Source organism: Sinohyriopsis cumingii, chromosome 12 (genome assembly GCF_028554795.1).
Source record: "Sinohyriopsis cumingii isolate HCF-2022 chromosome 12, ASM2855479v2, whole genome shotgun sequence".
Classification (NCBI taxonomy): domain Eukaryota; kingdom Metazoa; phylum Mollusca; class Bivalvia; order Unionida; family Unionidae; genus Sinohyriopsis; species Sinohyriopsis cumingii.
The window spans coordinates 105,380,343-105,395,538 of record NC_142972.1 but is presented as its reverse complement, the minus strand read 5'-3'; positions in this window follow the sequence as shown (position 1 = coordinate 105,395,538).

Here is a 15,196-nt window from a genome sequence, read left to right as displayed (position 1 = left end):
TCAGCCCATGGCGCAGTTATACGAATATATAAACATTATTTCAACTGCAGGCCTATAAATCAATGATGATTTTCTCCTCATTCATTAATTATAAATTACATATGAAAATAACTGTAAAATGTATTAGTATTCCCTTTTTTCTAAAAGAAATTAAAATGGTACATACTTTTATTGGAATCCTTTTTGTTTTCCATTCCCCACTCTCGTATCATGGCTAAGGGACAAAATAAGTACAAATCTGGAGTCAGTAAGAAAAACATATTGCGCTGGACGAGAACATTAAAACTAACCTTGTAACATGTTACTTACAGTAATCTGGTTCGTCGTAACGGTATGTTTACGCATTCCTTGTGTTCTATCTACAATGTTTATAATATCAATGATCCATACTTGCAACATCCAGTCGATACTAGGCCTATGTGTTAAATTTGTCGGTTACGAGGCACACATACTGTAGCGTATATAATGTTTCGTTGTTGTTGTTTCTTAAACCTATTATCATATTCTAACAATCGATAATTCATTATTAAATATAAAAATGTCCAATGGTCTCCCTCGGCTTACCCCCCTTCTCTCTCTCTCTCTCTCTCTCTCTCTCTCTCTCTGGATTATCGTAGCCAGATGTGGGCGAACATCCATGAATATAGTAGCGTAGGGGATTTTCTACACTTTCGTCTTTATAAATGCTAAATAAAGTAGAATAATGACTTAGGTGAACTGTCAATATATTGACATATTTTAATTACCTCTTGTTGGTTCGTCATTTCCCATGATTTCTATTCCACGCTAAGTTCCATACGCCAGTACGCGACTGCACAACAGTTCAATTTCCTCGTACAAGAAGCTAACAGTGTTTGTAGTGCACTACATTCTACTTAAAACCCATAATTCATGTTTTAATCATGAGTGTATCTTATGTTGATTTCATAAGTTTGAAAAAAATTGAAATTCAAAAAGAAAACAATCAACTTATCAATTAGCATTTGTGATTGTGAACAACAAGAAAAGTGGTAGAACTACATTTTGTAGCGGATACACTCGGAGGGATGTAAGGAGTTCATTCAATCGGTCAATACACAGTTGCCTGGAGCATATCGTAACTCCATTCAAAGTAAATATATGTGTATTTATATGTGATATCAATAAAATATATGTATAGTATGTACGCTGTATCAATGATAAACTACTCGTTGTATACATTTTTCATTAAAAGAAAACTCGGCAAGCCTCCTTTCCTTTTAATACAATGTTTATGCATCTTGTGGTAAATCATTGATACAGCATACATACTATACATATATTCTATATATATTTATTGATGGTATCAATAAGAAAGACAGACATACAGAGCGTCATGGAGAGATATTCAATTTAATTAAAATAATATGAAAAGTACAAAAAAATATTTATTGCAAATTTTAATCAATAATAAATGTAATAAAGAATTGTTTTGTTAGGAATTTACCAGCAAGTGTCCGTCTGATTTCAAAATTGTGTTTATCTGTTAAACCTCAAACATACGAAACCTTTTTCCAAATTTTCTGGTCATCTATAAATTATTATACTGAATTACCCTTTCTGACATTTCAGTTCTCAGCAACACTAATTTCTAAAGTATGTTATTAATTTAATACGTAAAGATAACGGCTACAAGTTTGGGATTAAATTCATATATAATACAAATTGTGACTTTGCCAAAAATTTGCAACTAAAGTTTTATCAATAAATTGAATCAAATGTTTTTACACGGATGACGACACAACTCTATTATGTTGAAATCGAGATCATTCTATGTCCAAATATTAAACATTTCAATGCAGTCTTCAGTTATTGTAAAACTTGCAATTAATTCTTATTTTAGTAAACTATCAGTAATAATTTTATGTTTTTCGACATCACTGTTTAATTCATAAAGTCACAATAGTCTGGTTATTTATTTTGATAACAGAAATATTTTAATTGTCTAAACACCTTAAATTGTTATCATTTAACATACATTTGTACACAAAACATGTCGTATACCTTAGTCGTACCTGCTTATTTTAAAACTCATTCTTTCAAGACTAATTCAAACTAATGGTTCGTTCCGTAGTCTTCACACACACTTCTAAAGATAGTATAATATGCTCTCGTGTCCTTATTGTAAAGCCGACTATAAAATTGCCACAGCGTAGGTTTCCTGCGTTATTTAGTTCTCTGAATATATATATATATATATATATATATATATATATATATATATATATATATATATATATATATATATATATATATATATAGTTTGTACGAAAATATACGTCAATTAAACATTTTCGCTAATTGAAGTAATTTATAAATTATAGTTATAAGCAGCAAAATTGGTGCCGGGACTTACGTATACATCGGTCTTCGGGCAGTCGGTGTGAACAGAGCATGGAAGAGGTTCAACGGACAAGACGAAACATATCTCCCATGGAAAAACGGAGAACCTAATAACGCAACTGGCGACCAGAACTGTGTGATTATCATCAATGTAAACTATTATGATGACCCATGTGATCGTTTAAAACCTTTCTTTTGTCAAAGGTTCATTAAGTAATTGCAGCAGAAAAGAGTGAATACCCACTAATGAATTGCTGGTGTCTCTAGTGGGAAATAAGAGGTTGACACCTAGCAGTATTCTGTGAAATAAAATACACTCAATGCTTTATACCGCTCACTTAAATTCATACAATGATAGGAAATATTTAATTATAAATTTAACCATTTACGAATATACTCTTTAACTGTTTTTCTATGACATTATATTTGGCAAGTTTGCAATTTTAAATGTGTGAAGAGGTGCATATTAAATTAAAATATTTTCATCAACTATTCTGTACACAATTGTTTGGTATTGCTAATTCGTATTGTCATATGGTATGATATTAATGTCTTATGTTAGTGCGTGTATTCTCATATTTAACTGCATTTGATGGCTTATCCTACAGCGTGTGTTGTCTTATGTTACACCATGTGTTGTCTTTGTTAAATCATTTATTGTAATAAAGGAAACAAACTAACGTAAAGATTGTTTATTGCATTATGAAGGGTTGCTTATTCAATGCATGCTTCTGATTTCAAAGTATAAGCTGTCCCCAATGTTTAAAATGAATTGTGTTGAATATTTCACACCGAAATGTTTAAAATGAATTGTGTTGAATATTTTACACCTAAATTATATATCAAAGCAAGTGCCTTTAAGCTTTTTTATGACACTGTATATCAAGGCAAGTGACTTCATGCTTTTCCATAAGACTGTATATTTTAGCTGATGCCATTCAGATTAATTCGATTTTCATTTTAGCTGGCTTTATGCAAGACACTAGTGGATAAAAAAATCGCCGAAGAAACTGATCTAACAACATCACACATAAAAACGCCTGTGTTTGTTTACTGAAATGCTTGTGTGGAACTCTGCTCAATTGAGTCAGTCGACTAGAGGACGTAAAGTGAACGTTTTTTTTAAGTTCTATCATATAATACATGGTCCATTGAACAAATAATAGTAGTTCAAACAGCATTCAAGAAATGTACACGAATGTATAAACAATATCTGTATTTTGTGAAGTACCTTGGTCTGCATACTTGTAGCTTGTCCAGTATGAATCGCTAATGACGTGTAATCTCACGAGACTAGATGATTAGATGAGACGAATGAGAGCCGATGTCCCCCCACTATCAAGCGATTTGCAATACTAGCATCCAGATCAAGTTTATATATATATATATATATATATATATATATATATATATATATATATATATATATATATATATATATATATATATATATAACCTTTAGGTGTTAACAGGGTAAGAGAGGCTATAACAACTGTTTCCAACTAAAGGCGTTTGTAAGTCAATAATTGTTTGCAGCGTCTCTAAAATTTTGCATTCCGAATGTAATATTTCACCCCGGACCTAATGTTTCGCTGAGCTGGATTTATGTTAAATATTACATGAATATCGAAGTCTTCTCTTAATAAATTATTCTAGAGCACAATTTCATCATTGAGTTTTGAAGTATTTAATAAACGCATTTTAATTACTTTATATAGAACTTTTAACACTTTTACATAAAATTCGTTCATGAAAGCAATAAATGCCAGAATTTGGTAACCTGTAATTTATTTGTTAGCTATGCATTTATAAATGGTAGTTTGGATTATTCCTGAAACAGTCCTCTGCATTGAACTGTCATTTTATATTATTTTTTAAAATGACTCATTGGACAGTCTTACTTTCAATGTTACTTTATTGCAACTTAAACTTGGTGATTTAATAGCAAAACAAAAACTTTTGTTTCTTTTACCTGGAACCTTCTGGATAGGATCTACTCAACTACTTAAATATTATACTTTTATTAATAATATTAATTAAGTAATACTATTAAAAAGATCAACAATTTAAAATAAAATCCAGACCATCATAATCACTAGCAAATCGTGATTTATTTCTAGTAACAACCTCGACGTCGTCCCTTAATTAAGTATTCTGCCTAATGTGGTTTCATCAATATACCGCTTAGCATTGAGTTCAAGTGCTAGGAATGTATCGTCTTTTAACTGAGGCTGGTAGAAGATATAGATCATCCTGACTAAGTTGTTTGGGATCTTTTTTTAGTGTAGAGCAATATTTAACACCAGTCTTTGCTTTGAGTTTTTTTCTTTTTTGAATAAGTAACTCGACATGCTGATTTTATATCCTCTTTCGTTCTTCTACACCTAACGACGCAGGAACAGAATTTACAATGGACAGACTAACGTACAGATGGTGTAAAGAAAACAAGTATTTTTTGCATTAAGGAAACACGTAGATATACATGACTGTCGCAGGATAGAAACCGAGTGGGTTTTTGGACTAAATGAATAAGACAAACACAATGTGAGAAAGATGGAAATTTATGAAATGAATTAATGAAGAAAAATATATGATATAAACATACAATGATTCTCTCACGCTGTCAACATACGATTGACTCAAATCATTCTACACAACATTCACACATTGAAAATAAACCAAAAATATTAAATCAATATGAAGTACAGATCCAAGAAACCTCATGGACTGCAGATATGCTTCAAACAGTATTTTACACTATAAGAGAGATTCACATAATCTCGAATATGAACTCAATTAAGATTCAAAATAATCTTATGAACACAACTAAGATTCAAAATAATCTTATCAACACAACTAAGATTCAAAATAATTTTATGAACACAACTAAGATTTAAAAAAATCTTATGAATATAAAAATGCAATGGAACAAAAATTGATCTAAACGTATGCTTCTAGACTATTTGTACAGTCGCACGATTCCTTAGGTTGGACCACACTCTTATCGGCCGCTCGCATCCTTTATGGATCCACCACATGTACAGTCATCCGTATACACACGTACAGACATCATACAGCACCCTTTTTAATTTGCTACGTCTACGTCCGTGGCACGGACATAGGTACATACATACATACGTATCAACAGCACGCAGCCTTACATACTCTGGAAACTCTAGGCAGCTCTAAACAACTTTCAGACAGCTCTAGTCATATTCACAGTCACATTGACAATCACACTTCACAGCGACAGACACAATCAGCTACAATAAAACCAAATTGGTCATAATAATAGTTTCTGTAAAATCTCTAGATATATGATAATACTTTAACCTCTAATAGTGACTTGTAATTCACAGTTCAAATCAGCGTTATAATAAATGCATTATTACGCGATAAGACATTACAAACCGAATAAGCTTCGCATATCAAATGTAAAATGTAAATTTAACACTTACCCCTATGGCTGGAGAACAATGGAGAGCTTACACTCCTTGACGTGATCCAAAACGACCGGTGTCGGTTTTAGAAATTGATCTTACTTAAAGCCATAGGAGAGTGAGCAGAAGTCAGGGTAAAATACCCGTGCGTATCATGTTAGTAATGTTACTTCGTCACAAGTAATTTCTGGCGAGGTACATGTTAATACAGTCGCTTACCTGGAAAAACACGTATTCACCTTAGATAACGTCGTACGTATGTACATATGTACAACGAGAAATAGTCGAGTAGTTCTAAGGCAAAACCAAGTTATTTCTTTGCCTAATTCTGTGACAATGACAAACTAGAGTAATTAATTCTCTGACACGCATTATCGCACTTCGGTCTTCAGGTCAGTGTTACAGCCATAGAACTATTTGTTTCAAGTATTGGCCATTTCTTTCTATTTATTTGCTTATATTTCGTCGAGCCCCTAAAGCCATGACAACCGATTATTCTGCCCTCATTCATGCTCCTTTAGAGTTCGGGGCATTGAAAATTCGCACTAAGGCCATGGTCAACGTATATTTGGCTTCTGTTTGTACGAGTAAAATTATGCGACATGCCCGAGGAATCTTTTGACTTTGCAATCCAGGTCACATGTTGTATAGAAATGCTTTAATTGTGGTCTAGACATGCAGACCCTTTTTTCGTTTGTTTTTGGCTTTTGTTGGGGTTTTTTTGGGGGGTGGGGGTTTGGGTTATTTTTAGTTTGTTTAGTGTTAATCTTAATATTATAGCTAATTTAGCCCATCAGTGTAGTCCGGAAACTTCGCAATCTGTCATTTACGCTAGGGTACAGTGTGCTTTTATAGGATGTTATTGCTATTTGTACCAGTGCACGTTCTAATGATAATGTTGCTTACTAATGTATTTATTATGGAACACATATCATTAGCACCTTTTCGCGACACAAATATAATCTATCTCGGACATAGTACATTAAATGGTTAAATATGCAAACCAAACATCATGGTAAAGCACAAGTTTGACCTTTTCATTTAGTTTTTATTTTAATTTATTTGTTTTATTCCACGTTCGAAAACGATATGTTCACATGATACAATAATTATTAAAAAAATTGTTGTTTTATGTAGAGAAAGAGTTGCCATGGAAGAAGGAAGCAATAAAATGCATTAGTTTTTTTCCATACTTGAAATGTTTCTATTTCTTTCAATACGGTCTGTCTCCTAAATATTCGAATGTTTCAGATTGTATTGCAAATGCAAGTACATTCGTCCACTTGTGTATAACTGTTTTCATGGTTTCTGCCACTTATTTAGTAAATGAAGCCTTAATTCAGTAATTTAAAAAATACAATTGACCCACGTTTCTGCCAATACAATGGGATTATCGGCATAGTCCACGGTGAATATCTCCTTATTTAAATTTACAAACCTTGTATTTAATTCGAAAGAGATGACATTCTGAAACTTCGAAAAAGTGTGAAGATGCTCCTAGCCATTCTGTAGCATGGATATGGGGTAATCGTTGTACAAATTAGACATATTTCGCACTCATCAGCCTAGAAAAGCACACAACAGCGCACAAGCTTACATATACGCATGACTGCATAAATAAACACCGACACACCTACATATGCATAAATACATCCATCGCCTCACTCGAAATACTGGAAATAATTAAAGCAGCTTCTTATGTCTGCAAATGAATCTTCTCTGCGATATTTGTTTTAACAAACGATAGACAAAGCTATGCAATGAATTTTATATGAATATTCAAACTTTGTATTTACAATATAAATAGCATTGTTACTACGAAAACTTTGGACTTTTATTTACTCCATACCTTATGTTGAACTGTTAGATTTATCTAAACTTATGGCAACAATTATAACTGCCCCTTTTGCGTTGATACTTAAAACAATTGTTATTGTGAAACTTAAAACAGTTATCAGAAACGAAATTACATATTTGTATGAGACCAATATAATTGTCGCGTTATTTTTATAGTTGTCACAGTAACAAGCAGAATTACAAACTTAAATATCTTACACAAGACCACAGAACTTACAAATCAGCAGTAACGAAACGAAAACCGTTCAAGTAATGTATTCAAGCACCTCTTCAAGTTTACGATCTCGTCAGTCTTAACAAAATATTTAGTTATGGTCTTTTCAATACAAATATTGAAAGATACAATAACGAATCTAACTTAAAAAATAGAACTATATTTTACCAACGCATATAAATACTATCAATGTATCTATATAAGTGAGCATGAATACGTAAATATTTCCTTTTGTCATATTATTAGCAAATTCTAGATTATTGAGCCACTTGATACGATATGACTAAATTTATTCATATTTACAAGGGATTCATAAAATGTTGCAATTATTAGACGTACAGCCAAGAACTGAAGCAAAGTAAAGTGAATATAATCTTTCAACTTTGTTGCTTCCAGATGGAATAAAAGTTAAGCTGGTGTTTTATTGACCATGTAAGGATATATATTTCATAATGGTTCGAGTTTCTTTAAAAGTGGTTAAGTTAATTCAATCGGAACCATTTTTTCTATCACACTTAATATTCTATGTAGGTGATTTAACGAGCAAACAACAGCGGACAAAAGGGTGAACATTTTAATTAAAAAGGACTGCTACATGCAACTCATCTACATACATGTATCCGCCTATCCTTCAGCTTTACCGCTCCGGTGGCCTAGTGGTTACAGCGTGTGACTCGGATGCAGGAGGTCGTGGCTTCAATCCCTGGTCGAGTCAGACCAAAGACTTACAAAATTGTACTAATAGTTGCCTCGCTTGGTGCTTGGTGCTCAGCATTAAGAGGACAGTGTTAGGACTGGTCGGCCTGGTGTCAGAATAATGTGACTTTGTGGGACATTGTGCAACGTGTCTGCGGCATGATGACCCAAAGATAGACATCACTGTAAACTGTCACACTGCATACATCGTAGCGATATGACTTTGTAGCGATATGACTTTGTGATCGTAAAAAGTAATATAATCTCATCATCGCACAATCTGAGGAATCTTTATGATACAAGACACGTGACTAAAACTCATGTAATTATTATAACTAACATACTAAAGTCAAAATGCTCTTGCAGTTGAACAACTAAACATTGTTGTTTTATTGGCAGTGCAGCTCAAGTTCTTTCTACTTAATAGTGCATAAATGTCATTTTAGGAGTCTTGTTCCCAAAATGTGCAAACTGATCATAAAACTTTAAACAATGGCTTTTAGTTTAATGCTATGAATTTTGATGCATATAGAATGGCTAATCAATATTCGTTTCCCCAGTTCAAATGAATGGTGTATCAATAATCGTTTGCCCAGTTCAAAACACTGGCATAGCAAAAGTCATTTGAACATTTCAAACAAATATCATATCAATATTCATTCGTCCATTTCAAAACAATGACATATCAATATTAATTTGCCCATATTCAAAACAATTGTCTATCAATATTCATTGGATAAGTTCAAATCCAATGGCTTACCACTACTCATTTACCCTGTACAAAACAATGACATATTATTATATATTTGTTCAGAAACAATGTCATATAAATATTCATTTGCCCAGTTCAATAACAATGTTATATAAACCTTCATTTGCCAGGATCGAAACAATATTAATTTGCACATTTAAAAACAATGGCTTATAAATGGGATATCAATATTAATATGCCCAGTTCAAAACAATGACATATCAATATGCATTTGCCAAATTCAAAATTAGACTCTTTTAATGTGATTGCAAAGTTTGTTCTCCTACAAAATAAAACAAAATAAAGAAATAATAAAGTGTCATTACATAATGAGTTTTTGTGTCCAAACTACTAGAAGAAGCTGGTAAAAATATGTGCGCAATTCCCAAGCATGGCCTAAGTCCAATACAAAAGAGTTCATAAATTACCCAACCCATCCAAAACCCCTCCCCAAAAAAAACATTGTTTTAAGTATTTTGGATATTTTCTTATTCGAACTTGTCATCTAGCTATTAATAAAGAACATGCTTCCAAAATTTAATTTGTCGACTGTAAGTGGTTTATGAGTGCAAACCTCTAGAGTATTATGGTTAGACTATGTTGGCAGGGATGATAATATTGGCTTACGTACTATGAAAAACAATTTAGTTTGCACTGATATGCGATTGCCCTTGCGGTATAGAAAATATTGCCCAATGTAGTAGAACATAACTGAACATCATCTGGAGACTGAGTTTCACTCAAATATCGGTTCTGATAATTGTACTTCGCACGATGAATTATGTACATCAGATTCCATGTACTTGAACACAGTAAATCAAAAATCTCTTACAGTAATAAAAGTTCGGTACACAATTCAGTAATATCGTTTTGAAAATAACATTTATGTTTTATTCTCGATGCAACCTGAGAGATAAAATATATCCTGTTTAGACCATGTTATGGCTATATTGGATTTGCCAGCGCCCTTAAGTCTATTACAAGAAGGTCAACTTTCATGGCCTCAGTAACGTCAGTCTCAAGTAAATATACACATCTCTCAATTCAATCCTTGAGGTTTTTTATTTAATGTTCATTTTTTAGTACTTCTCATCACCCGTGTAAAGTAGCACGACGTACCTGACTTCTATTTCCTTTATTGCGATTCTAAACTAATTTTTAAACGGACGGTAAATACATAAATTACCAAAACAGATATAATAATATTTATCTGAAGAAGCAATGGTACTTCGATTTTCCTATCGACTATTTATTCCATTGAAACCTAACACTATTTAAAGCAGCCAAATTAAACTACTTTAAAGATTGAGATTCATTAATAGCATTGGATAGAATTATATTTCACCCAAACATTTTGGTGTATCATTTGTGCATAATAAAGCAAAAATACTAAACAAAATATAAGCCAGTTAGCTCCTTGTCTGGCCCACTTTGTAAACTCTCAAGCGTATTGTGTTAATCATTGTGGGTCGTAACATGTTTTGCAGATTTTGTACGTATCTATCATAATAAGGACAGAATGAATACAGATAATGCAAGTATTCATAGTAGTACTACGCTTTTATTCTGACTGCAGCTGATGTCGTTTCGTTGCATTTGACGCTTGATTGACGTAAGTGCAATCATGCATACTATTTTTTTCAAAGTTTCTCTTGGACAGAGTTTTTGAGATTTTGTAGATAGGATTTAGTTCTAAGCATTGGGTATCTCAACCTTATGCGTAGAACATTGTGATATTTTTTATATTCAAACCGGAATGATAACTGCTGTGGACACGTTATTGGTCCTCGTGCATAAATGCGCTTGAGTGCATTTGCGACACGTGCAGAATCTTTTGACCTCAACTGCTCAGCTTCGTGTTATCTCTTCGTAACATCGACAATGGCCAGCGCGTAATTTTAGATGAGGCCCTTGACATGATCATGTTAAAGAAACAACAAATCAGCCTGACGGACCTCATTAGGTGTTTGCATATCAAACCAACCACGTAAAATCTTTCTTTGTGATGGCAAGTAAATGTGTCACAACGCTTGTTTAACCAACGATGTTCGCGCAATGACATGAGTGACCATTGCCGCACTTGCTAACTTCTCCACGGCAGCTACATATATCAAGTACCCACTAGGATTGTGGAATAAATGTGATAGTATCCATCTTTTTGTGTACATTGTTTGTTTATATCGGTATCATTTACGATTAATGTTTGGACTTTTCTCTACCTCCAAGTGGACTTAGTCCGCCGATTGCAATCTTGGAATTCACACCTCGTTTGACGAACCATCTTGCGATTCATTCTTCCGCACATGGTGCTGCAATTGCAATCAAGTAATGAATAAGATTCTAGTCGGCGCTTTGACGTCAGTAGATGACGCTTATTAGTATGTACGTAAATTCAGCATGATCTGCTGCTGTTTCACCAGCTTTGGTTGGTTGTTAGAATCAAGTCGTATATCCAGCCGTGTAACGGGCCCACAGTACTTGTAACCTGGAATATGCCTTTCACTGGGATATTTACTCCATGGTGTTCCCGGTAACTTTCTTAATGCAGCAGCTATATCACCACTGACTTTTATTTACGCCCTACCCTGCGTGATGGCGTCCACCAATGGAAATGGAAGTTGCCCAAAGCATGCACTTCTTTGCTCTATACTGAACACAAAATCAAGGTCGTTGCTAGTCCCTTACGTGTTTGTACTCGCGCTGGATTTGTGGCACGTGCGTTTTTGCAGATGTTTTCACCGTCGTTTAATTATCTGCACAGGCAACACCTAAACCATACAAGCTTGGTGATGAAACTGTATTTCAAAATTTCGTTCGTGCACTGAGCACTGACCGTGCTCGATCAGGAAAATCTTAACCGTTGTCGAATACGATTGTATGATAGCTAAAGTGAGAGCGGTTGAACGTGATTGAACGTGATTGCACAGTCTGCGGATGACAAACCATGTTATATATCCAAAAGGTGTTCAGTCACAAAAATGGCAAAAGGCATATTCTACTTCGTGTTGACGATTTGGATGCAAGCGAGAACAATCTTGTAGTGTACAATGATGTGATTCTTGAATATCAAGTAAATCCCGTGCACATATTTTCACGAGGTCGACGCAATCGCCACGGATGTCCATTTAACTCAACGATTCGCATGTATGTCTAAAGTAATTCGTGATAACTGTAAAATGTTGATGACATTTCGTAGAATTGATGTGCGTGGTCTTGTAAACATTTATTGGTGTTGGTGTGCTTCTGACATTTTGTGGGATGAATTTGTAACATCTTGACGAGGATCGCTAATGATCCGAATAGTATTCTAACCATTGATATGACTGGAATTTACAGGGGTAAATGTCGCACAGATTTGGTCACTTCCGTGTCTTACATGTCAATTTATCAATCGTAACAATCGCATAAAATGTCTGCCAGTGATTTTATAGTATTTGTGAAAAGCGACGCTGTGGAAGTGTTCGTGAACACCAGGATGTTATCGAAAGCCGCCAACAAGTTAAAGACATGTTACGGTCATGACAAAAAGCGGAGATCTTACAATGGGGTTTGAACAAACATTTGCTCCGCTGATAAAGAAATTAAAGAAATTGCCGCACGTGCCGAGAATATCAAAAAGACATTAATATCAACAATGAAACAGGTGGCGACGCATACTAGAACATAAGAATAATTGTGTCCAGTTCGTAAGATATATGACTACATCAAATCTTAACAAATCCAAAAATGTTGTTCTTAGCAGACAGACTAGAAATAATATATGGTGATAATGTCATCAAAGCCACATAATATATTCATGAACTTTGAATAGTAGAAAATGGTATTCATGGAGTTTACTGGAAAGACACACTACCGGCACACGGTTGGCTTAGTTTTGTATAAAAGTATAATGCATTAGCGAGCGGTAGAGCTGAAAAAGGTGAAGCTTTATGGATAACAACGTTGACACTATTCGTTCCTCAGCAAGCGACAACAACAAACGTCAATTACCACCAACATAATCAAAACAACAACCAAAATAAAAACCTTCTTCACCCACACCAGAACAACAATAAACATGGCAGATCAAAAAAGTGTTGATACAAACTTCCTCTTTAATTTATTAATATATCTTGTCATTGACTTAATTATTTCTTCAATTTTTCTTTATATCGTTTTATAAATTGTTAGAGCTATTCAGATGAGTTGAATGAACTTTCCAACCGGTTACAAGTTACAATGACGCTTTTTGTCAATATATTTCGATGCTTTCCATCATATGTGTCTTATCTGTATAAATCTTATCTCTTACAACAAAGATCTTACTTGCCAAATTGTTCATTGTTGTCAGAAGGCTTGTAAGACTTTAAAATAAGGATCGGGCATACACTTTCCAAATTATTTTTTAGTATTATAGAAACATGATTAAATAGCAAAAGAGAGTATTATGCCAAGTAGTTCAAAACATGAAGACTGAAATAACAATTGATAGGCGATTCATCTAATAAATGCCAAAATGAAACTTAATATTTCAGCAATGTGTTGGAGCTACACAACGTAAACATTTTCATCAAATTATATTCTAAAATATATATATTTATAACATCTAAGTAAATAAGCAAATATTTATTATGAACTAGTGAACCCACACGCAAGAAAGAAAGAACAAAGAGATACGGGAAGCACATGCGAGTCAAGGTGACTGGTCTGATACGTGAAGCAAAAGCGATACGATGTACATTTTTACTGATATGAGTGTTCTCTTTTTTATCGTATGACTAACGTATACGATAAACATTGCGCAATAATCTAATATTACATACGACATCATTTAATGCGGTAACTGCGGCAATGCAATGTTATTGAACGGCAAATAATACAACCATGGTCACCGCTAGCTGCGTTCGTAGCGGCAAAAAGTTTCTTATTTGCTCAGATAAATGATTTTGTATTCCATACCTGGTTAGAGATTCATGTCCCGTTAGCATGAAATTTGGTATTATATATATATATATATATATATATATATATATATATATATATATATATATATATATATATATATATATATATATATATATATATATATATATATATTAAAATGTTAAAGAAACATTTTAAATTAATTTTTAATGCAGTTTTCGCAAATTAGTAAAACTCAAATCATTTCCTAAATAATAACAAACATGGTTTGGGGTTGTATTTGCTCGATAATGTGCGTCCTGTTTGGCAAACAAATAAGAGGACCTGAGCAATGTTGGAATTTAAACGATCTTTGAAGAAATAAAATACTGAAATTAATCAACCTTTTGTATCGTGCCATAATATATCTTGGTGCGATCCACTGTCATGAATAGAACATCTTCGCTATTAGCTCGAAATACTTGCATGTTTGTTTAGAATTCTTTAAACTTAACAATTTTCCTGTTCATCTACTCCTACATGCATCGTGTGTCATGTATCAATGTGAACATCGGTGATGTACAGCTTAAGCAGTTGGCAAGATAATGAGAATACAATCAGAAGCCAGAACAGTTTAGTTTTGTTGACAGCAAATTTAAGTATGTGTTCTAGGATAGAATTATTATAATATTTATCAATGTACTTAACATGCAAGCGAGCGCGCATGTGGGCATTAATCTGTGGCTATCCATAGTGTTCATGAGGTTTCGTTCCATCTATCAGAGAAGATGCTATTTACATGATGTTGTTTAGGATTTTTGCATATAGAATATATACGTGTGTGTGTGAGTGAGTGTTGTGTGTATGTTATCCATATTAACGAACATTTTCTTTGTAATATCGCCGGACTTTAATATTTTCTGGTGAATTAGAAGATGGACAAATCATTTAAAAATATTTGAAGCTCATTTAACTTGTTTTCAGAGCTTACTCAAC